This window comes from Ambystoma mexicanum, chromosome 8, assembly GCF_040938575.1.
Source record: "Ambystoma mexicanum isolate Mex_15411 chromosome 8, UKY_AmexF1_1, whole genome shotgun sequence".
NCBI classification, from domain to species: domain Eukaryota; kingdom Metazoa; phylum Chordata; class Amphibia; order Caudata; family Ambystomatidae; genus Ambystoma; species Ambystoma mexicanum.
Window position 1 is genome coordinate 1,324,664,168 of NC_090929.1, and position 17,240 is coordinate 1,324,681,407.

Sequence of the window (17,240 nt, forward strand, 5' to 3'; positions counted from 1 at the left end):
CCTTCATGATTGAGATCAATGTTGCTTTGTAGATATGTGACGTCTTAGTAGGCAGATTGGCCACTGCTCATCATTGTACTCTGCAGGGAAGTAGTACATTCATAACAAACATGATGGTCTACCAAAGTACTGCAGTATCTTACAGCTTCTCTGGTCCTTTTTGCTCACTGCTCATGTTTCACTGTCAGTTAACATGCCTTGAATTAGGGGCCTTGTGTGTATTATTAGTGATAGATATTTGAATTGCCTGGTTTATGATGTAGAGAGATAGTATGAAATGTGCGACTCAGATTTAAGAATGTCTGTTTATGCATAGCAGTTTAGACTCTAACAGCTTATTGGGGCATAGTTTTATTCTGTCTGACAGTTTCATCAACTAGCTTGAAAACAGCCGCTGTGTGATGTCACCTCGACCAACACCCGGGACAATTTATAGAAGCCTTATTGTGCTGTTTCCAAGGTAAAGCACCCATTAAAAAGAAATACCTTGTTGACTTCTAGAAAGATGCATGTGTACGACTCCACACATTTATAGGGCTCACTAGTACTTATGTCGTGCTGTACCTGCTTCTGTGATCAGGTAAGTATTATCAATACCCTATTCATTAGTTCTCAGGTGTACCATTCCTGGTATTAGGGTCATTTGTTTCGAATGTTCAGTCCCTTTGAAGCCTGCCATTATTCCAGACAGCCATTCAGCAAACCCATCTAGTGTAAAACCTGTTTTGTTACAATGCATTATGCTACAACATTAGGCGCAGCCCTAATATAGGCTTTCTGACTTGTGCCCCTGATATGCAGAGCCAATTTACTTATTTTGCTGAAATTCAATGCAATCAGATGTTCTAATCCCAACCCGTTTACTTGCCCACCTACTAGTGTGAGTGGGGATTAGTTCTTTTGACTTTGGAGGGGGCGGGGAGTGGGGGGGGGGCAGGCAGCAAGCCCTGATTTTGCAACACTGTTGACACAGCATTTAATGTGCACATAGCAGAATGGTGGGTATGGCTGTTTCATGGATAACAGTTTCTTTGGGGTAGGATTGTCAGCGCCAAGGAATCAGCAGACAACTCAGGAGTCGTAAAAATAAACGTTATTTTAGAACAAAAAAAGGCAGCGGTTTAGGGTTCACTGGTTACATGCATGCAGGGTTCTCAAAGAAATCAAAAAGGGTGACATTTCAGCTTGTTTGAGGACCATATTCAAATTGTTGGGCCCCCGCTTTGCTGGGGTTCTGCCTCATGGGGTTCAAATATGTCTGCTGCATGTTTCTCTGTTGGCTTGGCTGCCCCCTTTTTGTGTTCTCAGTGTAGCGTGGGCGCTGAGTTATTTGTGTTGACCTCTTCACTTACCTGACTCTAGGACCCTTGGATTGGTTCAGGCACTGCCACAGCTGGTTCATGCTTTCCTCTTTCCTAGATCCTACTGAGTCTTAGGAGCTTTGGGAGTGAACCCTGGTGTGCCAGTGACCAACTATGCCACAGTATTTGCCAGCAGGGTGTGGTTATGCATGCCTTCCACTGTTTCTCTCAAATGTGTGGTATGCTCATCTCTCTCTCTCTCTCTCTCTCTTCTTCATCTCTCCCTTTTCTCTTCCTCAATGTCCAACAGTGTCCAGAATCTCTTTGCTCGCCCTCTTAGCTTCACCTCCTTGTACTCTCTGCTTTGCCTATTATTCTTGTTCCCCATTTGTCTTCACTCCACACTCGTCCTCGCACCCATTCCTTGTTATGTATTTCCACTAGCTGGCTCCATTAGCCTCTTTTTTGCACTTTCATACTCTAAACCCATGACCATATCCTTCTGCCCCCTCTCTGGGTTTTCCTACTCTTCTTTTCGCGCCTTCTACTTCTGTTCCAATATGCAGTCTGTTTCTCGCCCTCCCTTCATTTTCTCCATCCTCCCTGCCTTCTATGATCTGCAGCAAGTCCACTGCCTCCCTCCAACTCTCTCTTCACCTTCCATCTCTCTTCACTACAGAGTCCCACAGCTTTCTGCCTTTTAATGCTGCATCCTTCATCAACATTAGACTTTTTATGTAAAGGCACTGACGCGTTAGGCATTACAAAGTCTGAACTACGCTCAACTGTTTTGCTACTGAGGCTGAGGCACGGATTGCTTGCCTGATTTCGAAATATTCTTCACAGCGGCACTGTGCTGCTTCATGCCTCCAAGCGTGGCTCCATTGACTGGACTCTTCAGATGCCTGCCCATCATCGTGGATTACTTAGGTGTCCCCCGTGAGAACACTCTGACCCTTGCGTTGCCCTTTCAAGAGATCCTCCTTCCAGTCTGTGATTTGTGAACGGTGGTTGCATGTTGATCTGCTTCACACTGAACCCTTGTTGAATGCTGGAAGGTTGTAGGCAGCGGGGTTGACACCACAAGTTAGGGATGTGTTAGGGAGCATGGGAGGCACTCTCGTTTTCTCCTCCAGGCCTCAAATCACACTGTAGGTTGTAGCACTCAGACAACATGGTCTCCACAGCTTAATCTCCTAACCCATATTGATATGAGCCCTCGTCACAGGTGCAATGGTGCACTCGAGCTGCCACACAGGATGCATATGCAGGTATATTTCACAATAACACGTTTTGTAATGCCATGTGCTTGTTTATAGTAATGTTTACTAATACAATTGGCCATGACCCTACTCATTTACCGTCTGACCCCAAGCCATTTGCATTCAGTGATAGGGCTGGTGGGAGATGTGTTTTGAAAATGCTTTTGACGATCAGTTAGCATTTTCTAACCCTTCTTCCCCAGATTCGATTGAGTATTTATGTGCAACCATTATACTTGCAAACAGTCGTAATGGGATGTGTTTACTAATATTTAGAAATATCAATTCATGTGAGCAATTTATTTTCCTGTCCGGCCAATTGGCAGCACTCATACCGATCCAATAATTGGCTTTTTCTCTGCATTCCCCCACATATTTAGTCTACCCCTCCCATCACCAGTACTCAAGGAATTAAATAGACGGTCTGATGAAAGTTGTGGTTTAAAAAATCTAGCAACACTCAGCTATCCTCCTCACACCGTGTAGGCTCTTGGTGGTGAAATAATAAACAGCATCACATATGGCTGTATCTTACTTTTTGGCAATATCATCTCACCCAAAATAGTGCTCACCTGTGGGTGGATAGATGCCTGATTTGGCCAATAACGAAGATACTGAATTTACAAATGTCCCTCTCAAGTGACATTTGTGCACTTAATTTTGAAAATGATGTAGCAGCCAGTTCACAAGCTACTCTGACTTACACTAGACTTGAACCTATAAACGACTACTTGGTTGGACATGAAATACTATGACTCAGTGAGTTACTTTACTCCCTTAATTTTGAAAATGATGTAGCAGCCAGTTCACAATCTACTCTGGCTTACACTTGACTTGAACCTATAGACGACTACTTGGTTGGACATGAAATACTATGACTCACTGAGTTACTCTTAATTTACTCCCGATACTCAGATATTCATTTTAACTTCTTTGGAAATTGAATAGTTCTCTGCAGAATCAAGTCAGGAGTAAGTCAGAGGTGCTCATAGCAACTTCGTTCAGCCCCCAGACCAATACAAACTTGTTCATGCCCGATCGCATTTCTGTGAGTGCAAATGCTCTTCTACTGTATTTTCAGTCCTGCTGTTTCGATTTTTCATGTTCAAACTGTGGTTGCTTATGCGCAGACATACTGAATTGTGGCCCTTTTTGTTGTTTGACAATACATTCCAAATGTTGTTTTGCAAAATAATGAATAGTCATTGTTGCACCATTAGTCTGGCCATTTCAACTATGTTTAGCTTGTTTTCTTTGTTACAGAGACAGAACAATGCGTGTACATAGTCTGGACATGAAAGGGCCAGTCGGATTATGATGTTTAGTCCAGAAAGTTAGAATAGAAGATAATTGAACATTCTGAACATGTGGATATGTTGCTTAATAAAGTGTTGCAATGTATCAACTGTATAGTGATTTAATTATTCCAACATTAAGAGGGACAAAACGCCCAAAAAGGGTTGTGCTCCATTTTAAAGCATTGCAAGAACTCTGTCCTTAATGACGGTCTCTGGTGGCCATGAACCGTTTTTGAAAAGTCTCATGTGAAATTGAATGTATTCATGATAATTGACCTGCACATGTCATGGCTGCAAGGTTCTGCAGAGATAGAGGCAATACCTATAAGAATGAAGCATTTCAATATGATCTCCAACCATTTCATATCATCATGGGATATAATGCATTCTGAAATATGTGCATGTTAAAACGTAGTTCATTTCACATATGTAATATTAAAGAAATATACTTGATGAACGTGGGATGTATGTCGTTATAGCTGGGATATTGCATGTTTCTGCATATTACCGTAAACAATAGATGGCCAAGACTGCTATCCTCTGTTATGAAATGTATAATGCCCTTTCATTGTGTTGCCTTCTTAATGTTTTAAAATAATATAGCGGCCCATTCACAAGTTACTCTGACTTACACTTGCCTTAAACCCATAGAGGACTATTTGATTCAAAATGAGTAACTCCGAGCTCATCTTTATTTTACTCCCAATGCTCACTTCATTGTAACTTCTTTGAAAAATGAATAGTTCCCTGCAGGAGTAAGTCAGGAGAAAATCGGAGGTACTCATAGTAACTTTGCTCAGCCCCAGACAGGAAGAAAACCATATAAGTAATGTGTTTCAAAAATCAAGCAAAACACATGCAGATGATGTGCTAATATACTTGTTTCTTTTTTTGTTTTAAACATGCAGGTCACCTATTCCCAAAGGGGACCAACTTTTTTCTGAGGTTATATGCACCCGCATAAATGATGCACTTGCCACCTTGCACACAGCTCCCAACGCTAATGCATGATATACTGCAAGCACCCACGTGGCTGCTGAGCGCTCGTTTCCCAGTGACAGGGAGGGCCTGCCGTTATAAAGTGCGGAAAAAGGACAAATGATCATTTCTTTCTCTGAGGGATGTACATGCATGTGGGACATGAGCAGTACATACTTCTGTTTCTCACATGCAAAAATGAGGAAAGGGTCAGAACTGTCTCCTTACGGTTGCAAACAGTTTCAGGGGCATGCTCCTGATTTCTGAATAGTTCAAATGACTTCCTCTTTGTGAATTTGTGGCGCACTTTTGAAATTTACAAAAAGGCCAGTAAAGGCCGTCTGAATGCATGGCACTTCCATGAAATTGGACAGACATTTTTCAAGCAAATGAAGGGATAGTGCTAGAACAATCCGTCACGTATGTGAAAATAGTTTTGGGTAAAAGACCCAGGATGCCCATTCTACCTCAAAAGACCCAGGATGCCCATTCTACCTCATAACTGATTCACAACGTCTACACCTGCAGCAAATCTGTCTACGCCTGCACCGTGAATGGCAAACAAATGGATTCACAAAACCTTGCTCAAGGCAAGCACATGTAAAAAAGGATCCATCATATGTACTCCGGCATCTCCTCATTTGCTTTTTGGGGTTTCTGAGTCAGGTATGACAAGGCAGGTGCAAATATGAGATGTGCATTGGAGTCTCGGACTGAATCCAGTGAAAACGGTGGAGAATCAGGCCTGTACTTGTTCTACCATGAAATACATTTTAACATAACAGACATTGAGACATACATACTGTCTGAATAAATTCGTTTTGTTTTAGTTTTGTGGAAGATCCCGGTTCAACAATGTTAAAAGCTTCCTGTTGGGGTACAATGAACGCTGATAAGTTATGTAGTAGTGTGCAACACAATCCCTGAACATTGATCTTTTCATAAAATGCTTACATCCACCCTTTTTCATTTTTAGAGCGCACATACCTCATGTTAGTAAGCAACTGGATGAAGTTCACAAAAGGTACCCCTTGGGCAAATCAGATATTTTAAGTGTGATTCACTCTATACCACAAGTGTAGGAGGGGTTTTTGGCATACATAAATCTCATACTAGGATGTTGTGTCACTCTCTCGGATTTTCATCCAATCAGGAGCCTCAGATTGTGGGCCGAATCTGGGGTTTATTTGTAGGTTTCATCCATCCTTTGTTCACCCTTTCAGGCAGAATGAGTAAATCTGTTCAGCCAATCAGAACCTGCAAACCTCCCAAATAAATCTTAGCATTCTATAAAAGGCATGGCTCACTTCCTATTTTTTTGTGGGTTTTAATAATCTGTGAGGGATGGTGTACACAGGGCAGACTCACACGTGGAGATACGTTAAAGGGATTTGTCACTGATTCTAGCACCATTTTGTGGGGTTGCGTATAGGTTTTGGAAATAGGTGTTGGATAGTTGGCCTCTGGTGTGTTTTTGTTCTCCTTTGTTTTAATCTATGTTCAGTGTGTTGTTTTCCTATTATTAGTTTCACTATATAAAAAAGAAAAAAGCATTGCCAATTCCTCGTGTGCCCTTTTCATTTGTTTCTCATGACATCATTAAAAAAAAATCAAGTGCTTATTCCTAGCCCCCAAAACAACAAAAACAATTGTATTTCCCTTTCCCAGTTTCCCCATCTGTTAACTGTTATCAGCTTCTTAAATCCACAATTGCTGCTCTATTGGTTGCATTGGTTTTCTGTGTCCTGTTGTTTGTTTTAGTAGGTAGGCGGCCTGGGAGTTGCAGGTTGCTCTCCTTGCTTCTCTGAGATTACGCCGTATGTTTTTATTCGCACAGTGTATTTGATGTCTCACAATTCTCTCACTTTGAGGTTCTCTCATGAAACAGCAGTGACTATATGGGACGAAGAAGGTTCAACGCGGAGAAGGGTGTTTCCAAATGATCGAGGAGGAAGCCCCGACTACCACCGAGAAAGGCAAGGTAGGCAGAGCCCCTAAAGCAGGCTCCCATAAAGGCGTGGCCTCTTGATGACACCCCACAGAGGCAGAGTCTTTTGTGGATGCATATCATGTGAGAGGAAACGGATTCCTCAGCAAGGACCCTAGAGGAATAATATGGGATCGAATATGTCTGGGTGGTGCGCATTGACGAATATGTGGTCTCCACCCTGCAGTCAGTATGAATGAGCCAAGGAAAAGGACTATGACAATCCTGTTGATATGACACACCATCTACCTGTTGGGGAGGTGGTAGAGGAAGGGGCAGTCGAGAAGTTCCAGGGAGCAGAAATGTCTACGCCCCACCCAGCTCACATGGCTCTCAGATTGGGAGTATTTATCCCTGCCACTGGAGAAGGGCATTAAGGAAGATCTTATCGTGATCTGGTCGTGGTCTTCTGTGCAGTGAGGGTTGTGGGAAGAAAGGAAAGAGCAAAGGGGTTTGCCACGTGGAATGATGGCCATGATAATGTGTGTTCACTGATGAGACAAAGAAATCATGCAAACAACTCATCTGCCTCTGCTGAGCCGAATAGTGACCCATCTGCCATGACCAACATCAAGTGGATATAATGAGGGAGCTTTTTCTATTACAACACAGAGCCAGTTTGTAGCACAGATGAAACATCAAGCACAGTGTACCAAAACACCTTCACTCCTCCAGGCTGGTCAATCATTGATACTGGCAACAACACTTGTGTCCAGCTCCCGGCCTCTCTTGCTGGCACCACCCCAGCAAGTGGTTGGGGCAGAGTGCCACTATCAGTGCCTGCCTTTGTGCATAATCAACTTAACCATGTAATGCCCCTTATTACCTGTGTTGCATGTTGCCTGTAAATCGGGGTGCACTGGACCATGCAATGGTGGTGACCTAGAGCACCGAGAATAAATTATGCAACAGTCACATTTTTAGAACAAACTTTCAAAAACATTAGACCAGTATAGCGAAAACGATCTAAATTAGCTAGCTATAATAGGCAAATCCGGAAAAATATGCAATGTTCTTCTTTTTCTTTTAATTCAATTTTTAAAGCACACATCAATTAATGCTTGTTTAAACTTGGAGGCTTGTTTTATGCCAATTTATGTTTTATTTTGTTGTTTTGTTCTTCTTTTTTATTTTTTTCTATATGATCTCTTTTGTAAAATTGTGAAAGGTTTGTAATGAACCATATACACCTAAATTAAAAAAAAATACATTTATGGAACAATGGGCAACGCCACAGGAATGCAAGCAGTCTCTCAGCCACTATTGCATATATTAGTTGCCCCTCCACAAAATGATCTACTTTCAGTGTGTGTTGTGCACAGGATAACAAATCATGGTATTCAATGTATCTGGTGTACTGGCTATGACTATGGGTGCTGGCATTGCATAGTTTCCTGGAATTAGGTGACTGTTGTATACGTCTCAATCATACAAAACTGTGAGCCTGTTCCTGTGCTAAGAGACATTAGCCTTGGCCACTGCAACTTGCACAAGTGGTGATGACCAAGCAGACTGCAGAAAGATTATTTATACTGGATCATCATCTCTTCCAACAGTTGATGTGACGGAAAGACAGACATCAAGAATTCTGATGATCCACTGTCTTATCATGCAATGGGCCTCATTACGACCCAGGCGTTAAGGGTTAACGCCGTCGTTAACCCTTAACGCCTGATTCTGATTTTAACGGCTGCAATTTAGCAGCCATTAAAATCCATGGCGCTAACCTGCCATGATGCTAATTACGCCACCGTAATTTACGGTGGCGTAATTAGCGCCTTCCCCACTCCCATTATGCCCTATGGGGCAAAAATGGGAATGGGGAAGGGAAAATGGGAAATGGGGGTTTACCGCCCCACTCACCTTGGAATGGGGCGGTAAATCCGCCATCCACCATGGTGTAAACATAGTTTACACCATGGTGGTAAAGTTGTCGCAATTAGCGCCTGGGTCGTAATGACCCCCAATATGACAGAGTAACTGAGGAGGCTGAACCAGAAACATTTAGCAGGTTTCAGTGATGTACGACACATTGATGCCATGAATCTTGAGCTTGACCTTCCCAGTATAGTTGGTAAAATGTGTGTTTATTGGTGTTCTGCCTGCTGCCTGTGTTTTTACTATCACTGAGCGATGCATTGCAATGGACATCCACAGCAAACTTGTATTTCACAGGCTGGCAAATGCTGATACATTGTGGCACCACAAGGTGTAGCACACGTGCATATTAGTGATTGTAATAGTGGTTGTATATCTGCTTGCCAATATGTAAGACAGCAATGACATTTGATCCATTGTCCTCCGCAGTAAAGCCCAAAATACAAGTCCCTGTGCATCTATCTGCTACACCTTCTCCCAAATCCTAACTGTAATTTCACTTCTGCCTTGAATCTGCTGCAAACACAATGTTGCTTAGTGCCAAAATGCATGTGCTGGTTTCCCCCGTCCATTACTCCAGCACCCCACTTTGCTGGTAGAAGAAGGAGCAGTCGCCTAGTTTTCTCTGAGGACCTGTGTATTCGATGCTCTATGGACTCGTCCACATATCATGCTGGAATAGACATTGTTTCCCATTTACTGTCATAGTACCCACACCACCTTTAGTCATTATCTCAATGTACAATTCCAGAACGTCCTTGTGAGAGAAAAAAAGGTGTCTGAGAACTTCCCAGAGGTTATCAACTTGTCTCATAATGCACCGGAATGCAGGGTATGCCGCAAAAGGGTAGCTCAAGAGGTATATTGTCAACAATATTGCTGGGTTAGCATCAATCAGGCACTGTATGTCATGAGACCTGTGATATTTCTGGCAGAACTCAAATGCTTCCACAGTGCTGACCTGAAACAATTGGGGATATTTGCTATGTATCACTTGGTTTCAGGGGTATGATAAGATATGATATTTTATTTACATAGCACTCGTACACAAGTGTTTCAGAGCATGACCAGGCAAAGGGAGGGAAAATGGGGAGAACAAAAACAACAATCTTACTAGGCCCAGTTACATTGAGAACGCGCAAGTGCATGGGGAAGGGAAAAAGGGGGAACGTGCATGGAAGGGGGAAATTGGAAAGTGCTGAACATAGGAGAGAGCAAAATAAATAGTAATAAGTCAAATAGGAATACATAAATAAAGGTGATACACAGTAGGAGGGTAGCTGGAAAGTGGCAAAGTGCTAGGTAAGTCAGATGGGGTGTATCTGATAAGTGCAGAAAAGGCATGGGTGGGGGACTGTATGTGTACAGCTACAGGCCCCAGTGCAAGGGGTGGCCCGGAGGCAGTGCCGGGGGTGGCAGGGTGAGCAGGTACCTGGGCCCAAAGGAGAGAGGGTGGCCAGGTGCAGAGTGCTGAGAGAGAAAGCAAGTCAGCAGGGGAGAAGAGTAGCAAAGGCAGAAGCGAAGAGGAAGGTCTTGAGGTGCTTCTGGAACCGTAGATGGTTCTCCTCAAGTTTCAAGGTGGCAGGGAGGCGGTTTCAATGGGAGGCCCCAGGTGAATATAGAGATCTACCCCCAGCTCGTTTCTTTGAAAAAAGACTGACCCTGAGGGAGTTGAAGTAGAGGAGCAAAGAGCTCGAGAGGGGTGGTATTTACGGAGGCATAGTTGAAGATATTTTGGGCCCAGGCCCCAGAAAGCCTTGTGGACAATGCAGAGAGTTTTAAATTGAATCCTTGTGTCCACTGGGAGCCAGTGAAGGGATTTCAGAGCTGGAGAGATACAATCTCGGGGCTTGAGGCCAAGGACAATTCTTGCGGTTCTGTTCTGGATTAGTTGTAAAGGGCGGAGAGTGGAGGCAGGTACATTTGGAAAGAGGCTGTTACAGCAGTCCAACCTAGAGAGAATCAGAGCTTGGGAGATAGTGCCCTTCTGTGGGAAGGAGACGAAAGGCAGAGTACCTCTAAGGAGGTGCAGTAAGAAGTTTGACTTTTTTGAGACGTCAGAGATATGTGCGGAGAAGGAAGGTGTGGAGTCAAAGATGAACCAGAGGTTCTTAGCCTCGCAGTAAGGAGCAGGAGGAGGGCCATGGGAGGCCAGCCATAGAGTGAGGGGAAGGGATGGTGAAGGAGTACCAATGAGGAGGATCTCAGTCTTGTTGGCATTTAAGCAAAGATCATTGGTGGCACCCCAATTTTGAATGGCGGTTAGGCAGTCAGAGATAAGGGAAGGAGAGGAGGTGGCTGAAGGAAGCTGGAAAATAAGTTGGGTGTCATCAGCATAGCACTGGAAATTTGAGCAGAAAAAGGAAATACAGTAGGTTAGATTTGCCAGGTATTCGTTGAAAAGCCAGGGCGAGAGGTTAGACACCTGGGGACTACCACAGGTAGTGAGGCAGATAGAAGATAGGAAAGACCCAAGTTGGGAGGGTCGATCAGAGAGGAAAGAGGTCAGCCTGACGAGAGCCTGATCAGTGATACCCACATTGTCACAGTGATGATTGAGCATGCTGGTATGGTTGACCGTGTCGAAAGCAGAGGAGAGTTCAAATAAGATAAGGGCAGAAGGAATGTTAGAGTCAAGGTTGCAGAGCAGGTCTTCACGGATGTTCGGGAGAGCAGTTTCCATGCTTCTGGCAGCTCTGAAGCCAGATTGGTGGTCATGGAGGGAGCTAACAGAATCAGAATGAAGGTTAATCTGAGAGATAGCAAGCTTTTCCAGGAGCTTACCCAAAAAGAGACTAATGGAGATTGGGTGATAGTTAGCCGGACAAGAAGGATCATCTGTGGGTTTCTTGAGGAGAGGATGCACAAATTTGACACAAATTTAACATAATACTCTGCAAGACCCAGGAAAGCCCTCAGCGGATCCTTATTAACCGGAGCTGGCGTATCCCTCAACACTTGTACCAACTCCCTTTTTGGACTTACACCTCGTGAACTCAAAGTGTGTCCCAGATATGTGACCTCCTCCACCCCTACCTGACACTTTGTTAATTTTACTGTTAGGCCACTCTCTTTAAGAATTTGCATGACCTTCCTTACCCTTTCATCATGTTGCTCCTTGCTGCAGCCCCAAACCAAAATGTCATCTTGAAAATAGCTGACACCCTCCACCCCTTCAAACATATGCTGCATTAGCCTCTGAAATACTGCCGAGGCCGAAGCCAAACCAAACGGCATACGACAAAATCTGAACGCCCCGAATGGAGTCACAAATGAAGTAAGAGGTCTCGACTCAACATGTAAGTCAATTTGGTGATACGCCGTTGACAAATCAAAAGTCGAAAAATAATTAGCCTCACCCAACGTCAAGAGCAACTCATTAATATTTGGCAAAGGATGCCGATCCACCCATATGTTGGCATTCAACTCCCGGAGATCCACACACATTCTGATGCTGCCATCACCCTTCTTCACCAAAACCACAGGAAACAACCACTCCGAAGCCTCAATGGGTTCTATTATTCCTGCCACCTGCAACCTAGACAATTCCGCCTTAAATGCCTCCCTCACTGAAACTGGCACACCCCTCACCTTATGAACTCTAGGCACTGCACCCTTCTTCAACACAATGCGATGCGTAAAGTCCTTAAGCTTTCCCAGGATGTCAGAAAATACTTCCGGAAACTCGCTCATAAGCACTGTAGGCGTTACTCTTACATGCTTCTCTTCACTTCTCTCCCCGACACTGAGAACCGGTTCTTTTTCACCAGGATGAATTTGTATTTTAAGTGCTGCCTGCTCGTCCCAACCCAAGACACTTATCCCTTTTTTAGCCACATACAATTTACCTAAAGTCTGCCTTCCTTTGAATGAAAAGTTTGACCAATCATAACCCAGTAGCTCAATGGCATTTTGCCCATATGCATACGGTCTGATATCTGGAGTCAACAAATTAGAAATCGGCTTACCCAAAACCTCTTGATACATTTCCGGAGACACAAGTGTATAAGGTGATCCAGAATCCACCAACATCTCCACCTGGTGCTGGTCGACCAATACTGACACCCATGGACCCTTCCGCCCATCACCTTCCACATGTAATATGACTGTCTGTTTGGGACCCCCACCTGACACTCCCTCCAGGCCCCTAGTCAACTCTTCTGCAGATACATTTGCGACCACCTGCCCTTTACACATACGTGCAAAATGGCCCATCCTTTTACATTTCCTGCACTCTACATTGCTAGCCGGACAGAATTTCGAATCCACTGTATGACTTGCCCAACCACAATTTTTGCACACTTCTTTACTTTTTTGTGCTCTATTCCCTTGTGCAACCCCTTTGTCCAGAGCCTTCTTGCACTTTGACACCACCGCATGCACCGTCTCCCTATTTCCATCCCTTTCGGTAACCATTTGTACACTCGCCTTGGAGGCTTCAATAGCTCTAGCAATCTCCAAAACCTTATCCAGTGACGGATCGCTCTCAATCCACAATCTCTCTCTGATTTTTTGATTTGAGGTTTTCATCATTATCTGATCCCTAATCTGTTCCTCACCGTTACCCGGGAACCCACAAGTAGCCATGAGCGTACGTAAGGCAGTAACATATGAATCTATGCTTTCAGTGGAACCTTGTGCCCTAGAAAAGAACTTATAGCGTTCTAAAACCACATTTACTCTTTTTCCAAAGCGTACTTGCAATTTCTTCAAAGCTGTCTCATAGGCACTTACAACCATTTCCCCTTCACCACCCCCTTGAATCATTACATTCTCTCCAGGCAGGTGACGAAAGACTCTCAAGCCCTCCGTACCAATACAATTAAGCAAAGCAGCCTCCTTTTCATCATCGTTAAACTTTGCCCCACCAGCAGCCCGCAAATATACTTTAAAAGCATCTACCCACTGCTCCCAAGGCACCACTGGTTCTCCCGGGCTAGGCAGAAATGCTGGTGGAGGCCTAGCTGCTGTATGCAACATTGTCAACTTTGCTGGCTAAGAACTTGTGCCCACCCAAAAATACTTATATCCACTTTTAAGTGCCCCTAAAATCAGAGACACTTCAAGCCAGTAGGCTCCACATCAACCCCGATGACGGCACCCGGATGTCTTCCCTTGTGGCCTTGTGAGCGTGCACCCCCACGCATATGCAGTACAACCAAAATCCTGGCACAGGGTGAGTCACAACCAAATCCCCGATGTGGGATATCCCAACCTTACCAGCAGCCCCCCCGGCCACGTAGCAGATGTTAATCTCCTCCTGTTTATTATTGTTCAAACCACCAACCCGACAGACGGCTGCTTCCTGAATCACACTGCACCTGCTCCTGCAGCCCCTCCTGCTTCCCTGGAGCGACCACAGGCAGCTCTGATCCCGCAGACGTCACCTTAGCCCCGCCTCGTATCTACAAAGACACTATCGAGGCGGAGCCCACTGCCGGAAGAACTGCTGGTGCCTGTGCTCCCGCCGGGCCCCCACTCAGGCACGCCACCGGGGCGGGACCATCTGCCGGCGGACCAATCAGGTCGGCGCCCTCTGCCGGGCGAACTGCTGGTGCCCGCCAATGCCTGTGCTCCCGCTGAGCCTCCAACGCCGGAATCAGCTGCCGGCGGACAACGAGTACCGGGCCAGCTGCCGGCGGACTTCAGGTGCGCTCGCCCCCCGGCCTCCGCTCCAGGGCACCACACCCACTTCCCCTGGCCAACCGGCAGCGACAGTTCCTCGACCTCCGCGCCTGACGGCAACCAGCGGCAGCCCGGCCGCACCCCGCCTGGGAACTCGAGCGGCTCCTCAATCTCCACCGGGACTGGACCATCAACTGCCTGTGCTCCCGCTGGGCCTCCAACGCCGGAACCAGCTGCCGGCGGACAGCGAGTGCCGGACCAGCTGCCGACGGACTCTAATCCAGGGCACCACACCAACTGCCCCCGACCAACCTGCAGCGACTGTTCCTGGACCTCCGCGCCTGCCGGCAACCAGCGGCAGCCCGGCCGCACCCCGCCTGGGCGCTCCAGCGGCTCCACAACCTCCACCGGGGCTGGACCCGCAACTGACGAATGCGGGGCGCACCGCCCGCAGGACAGCCAATGCAGGCACGCTCACCGGCCTCCGATCCGGGGCATCAGCTCCCCGCCCGAACTGCTCCTAGATCACCACACCTCATGGGCAACCACCCGCCCGGCCTTCAAGCCCGCAGCAGCAGCTCCAGACGGTCCAGCGCCAGTCGGCCCCCGTCCGCCCCGACTGCGCCACAGACGATGGGGAGCCAGACAGCAGGCTAGCACACGCGTGGAACAGGGTCTCGACCACAATCCCGGTCCTCGTCGCCAATGACACAATTACATAGACACAGGTAATTGTATTTATGTTTCTTTATTGGCGAGACCCCGCAGCCTCAAGCTACGGCTCCCCTCGCTCAACGGCTCCTGCGGAATGTTGTTTCTGAACGTAGATCAACATTCCACACGATGCCTATGCACGAGCTCGTGCGTATTACAACAGAGTGCTTCAGAGTGGAGAGGAAAGATCCAGAAGCAAAATAGAGATTGCAGAAATCGGCAAGGGACGGGGCGAGGGTATTGATGTGGTCCTTAATAGTTTTAGAGGAACAGGGATGGACCTGTTTTGATGAGGCTTTCATAGATCAGACTTGTCTAGAGACCTCATCAGGGGAGAAAAGAGGAAAGGAGGGGAAAGAGGGAGGGTAACTGACAGTGGGTCAGCAAGAAGAGAGGGAGAGGGGAGAGTAGGGGGGATGGGGGAGAAGGTAGACAAGATTAACTGGGTGTTAGAGATAAAGTGAGAGGCAAGGGCATTGCAAAGAGCCTTGGAAGTGAGAGGAATGGTGGAGACTGCAGAAGGGTTGGCCAGCTCAATGCAGATTTTAAAGAGTTCGGCCGAGTTGTTAGATGCCACAGAGACAGCGGCTTGCATGTAGGCTCACTTTTTGGTGCGTACAGAGAGTCTGTATTGCCTTTGGAGCAGGCGGTAGACCAGTTTGTCAGAGGATGAGCAAGAAACCCTCCATTTCCTCTCAGCCGCCCTACACTTACGCTTAGGTGTAGCTAGGTCAGAGTTGCACTTGGTTTGGGCAAGAGCATCAAGAGCAGCAGAAATAGAGGAGTAGAGCAGAGACAGGTCTGTGTCAGGGTGTAAATCAGCCTGGGGTGCAGGAGGGGGGAGAAGGTGGCAGCAAAAGCCTCGAATGACACACGCTTCATGGGCCAGATGTTCGAGAAGGTGGGTGGTAATCTTGGGATAGGCATGGCTTGAGGGGAGGAGATGGAAAGATGAGAGGAGAGGAGGCAGTGATCACTCCAAGAGAGAGGAGTGGTGAGGGGAGTAGATAGTGGGAGGCTAGAGGAGATAAAGACATCAAGTGTGTGACCAGCAGAGTGTGTCGGGCCGGAGGGGAGGAAACAGAAAGAGAGTGAATCGCAGAGGTCACAAAAGAGTGCAGATGAGGACCAGGGAGAATCCAGATTGCTATTGAGGTCACCAAGGAGGAGGAGTTGAGTGGCAGAGGCAAGGAGGGATGAGGAAAGGTCTGCCCACTCAGAGAGAAAAGAGGTGATTTGACACAGGGGCCGGTAGAGAGTGGCAACAGCAAGAGATTGGCTAGGAGAGAGAGAGAGCCTACAGACAAGGCTTTCAAAAGAGGAGTAAGTCTGAGTGTCAATGATAGAGGCAGGAATCCACTCAGAGAAGATCAGGGCTACACCCCCTCCAGGCCGGGTGGATCTGGAGGTGGAGAGAATCTTGTAGCCATCAGGGAGGAGAATGTCAAAGCTTGTGACAGAGCTGGCCGTGAACAATATCTCAGTAAGAATGAGGACATCAAACAGAGCCAGAGTTGAGCGTGGCAAGATGAAGAAGGATTCCCACCTTAAAGAACTTCCGGGGAGGGGTACAAATCAGAGGTACTCCCTGCGGAGGTGATGAGGGACCTTGAGATGGGGCAGAGGAGGAAGGAGAAAAGGGTAAGGTAGCCAAGGGAGGAGATGGGAGGAAGTTGACGAGGTGAGGGAACCGCCTATCAAAGAGAAGGATATCGGCTTGAGGGCCTTGCACCATGACAGTGCCATTTAGGTAGACATTAATGATGACTTTGGAGGAGTCAAAGGAATGCATGAGGACTTCCCAGAGGGTGCCACCATTAATAGGAGAAGAAGAGACAGGACAGAGCACAGAGATCATATGGGGGGGTCCAGAGATCTAAGGAGGGAATGAAAAAGAGGATATCAGTGAGTGTGTGTCTGGCAGAAGCGCTGGAATAGGTATCGGCAATGGGGAGACCAGAGTTGGAGGCCAAGATATCCTTTTTAAATTTCTTCTTACCAGACTTTAGGGAGGGATAGTTGATAGTGAAGGACTTTGAGTAGATAGGAGAAATAGATAACGCCATGAGCAGGTAGGGAGAGGAGCCAGTGGGAGTAATATGCAAGTGCAGCGGTAAGGAACAGTCACTGGGCAAGCAAGTTACAATTGATGGCTAAAGTAAAAATGGAAAAACACCCAATAACAACGGGCCCGTTG